Consider the following 2,020-nt stretch of genomic DNA (forward strand, 5'->3'; position numbering starts at 1 on the left):
AATCAAAAGAGGTGCTGTCCGATTTCCGAAAAAATTATATTATGGGAATACGAAGCCGTACCCAATGGCTATCGGAACGTCGATCGATTATATATAACAATTTTGTACAAAACCTGATTATGTGTTGCGATGGAATACTTTGCGAAACTGATAACCCTAATTTCGTAAAAGGACAAATATACCTATATTACGAAAACAAACACTGAACCGGCTTTTGAAGATGTGAACCCTAATTGATACGTGTATTATTATATTGAGAATGTTACGAGTCCGGTTTGTTAACGTATGGGTAGATTGTTAGCGAGGATAGTCAAGCTTATTCGGACGTCTAATTTAGGGTATTTTGGTTCCTGTAGGTTCCAGTTGAAATCCTTAGCATCCCGGTCAGTGCAAAGCCAGTCAGAAATTAGTGTTAAAGCGTATTAAGGCAAGTACCCCTGACCATATCTTTATGGTTCAGTATGTATGAATATAATGTTGTTTTATTCTCATAGTAAAACAGACTGATTTAAGTTACGTATCCCCTGGGTTTCAAATTGTTTTACTAACTTGTGTTTTGGGGGAAAAGTAACTTCTGAAAATACCTATCTCTAAGTTTTGAATAAAACGAAAATGTTTTGGGAAAATGTGCTGTGTTATAATGGTTTTGACGAGAGATAGGTAAGTGATTTGGAAAAACTGGATAAAAATGATCAGATAATTGGATGAGTGTGCGCAGAAGGCCGTAACGGCCTGGAAGTTAGCGTAAGAGGCGAAGTGGTTGCGCACCCTATTATAACCACCAGCCCAGCGTGACAGAGACCTAGCTAGTCTCTGAGTTCCGGAACAAGTTTCATATGATAGCCTGATCAGCTGTCTCACTAGGAATCATCCAATGCTTTTATATCTGAGCAAACGTTTTTGAGGTTCCCGAAAAGGAACAAGTTTTATAGGTCCTGTGATAGGACAATTTTTATGGTTCCCGTAAAGGAACAATTAGTCATATAGGTCCTGCGATGGGACGAATGATTTGGAAGTAGCATGCTAAATTTAACCCTGCTATTTATACAACACTATTAATAAAATGTTTAGAGAGCATGCTAGCTATTAAAGATCCAGTTTCAACAGTTTATCAGTTTTTATCTATTTACACTTGTTTTACTTATTTTCTATTATCAAGTTGAAATTTTTGTTCCTACAATTATTTATTATAAACTGTTTTAGTTAGTAATCATATAGTGGTACTGCTGAGCGGTTGATCGCTCACTCTTGCAAATGTGTTTGTATATTTTCGCATTGCAGATGCTTAGGGGATGTTGCTGTTTTGCTAAGGGCCAGTTTCCAACTCCTCCTGTGTCGAGCTCCTCTGATTAGGTTGTGTTTGGGAAGTGTGGTCTGTGAGTTGCTGTAGAATAATAGTCATAGATGGCAGGTTGTTTTTAATAAGATGGTTTGTAATAAGTGTGTAACCTAAGTTATACTTGAACCTGGAAAAGGTCTTGTGGAAGAGTTGTTTATATTGAAATAAAGTAAGTAGTTGTCTTATAATTATAGTTTCATTTTGTTAGTGACGTCAACTCCTAACCCGGGGTTGAGGCCGTTACAGGTTGGTATCAGAGCTACAGGTTTGAGTCCCTGATTTAGGTTAGGAGTAGAGTCGGAAAGGGGTAATATTGGTATATAGGGAGTGAATCAGCAACTCACATCTAAAGGAGCAAGTTTAAGAGTCTAGTTGAGGGTTCGAAGGCGTAACCCTGGCATATTTTGAGGATTTTGGAACTGCCCTAATCTTTAGTGTGTTTTCCCTGGTATATGTACCATTGGTAGTAGCCAATAAGGATTCCTAGATAGTTTTCCACGAGAACGAGTTCGACCATGTGAATTTAGTTAGTGTTATATTATAGGTGGTGTTGCATGCTGCTAGTGTCGTGTTGTTATTACTGTTGTTATTTTATTGTTGCAATTGTTGCTGATTTTGTTAAATCTAGCCACTCATTACAGTCGGACCCCAACTCAATGAGGGTGGGAATATTTTATTGCG

The sequence above is a fragment of the Apium graveolens genome, chromosome 10, assembly GCF_009905375.1.
Source record: "Apium graveolens cultivar Ventura chromosome 10, ASM990537v1, whole genome shotgun sequence".
In the NCBI taxonomy this organism is placed as follows: Eukaryota; Viridiplantae; Streptophyta; class Magnoliopsida; order Apiales; family Apiaceae; genus Apium; species Apium graveolens.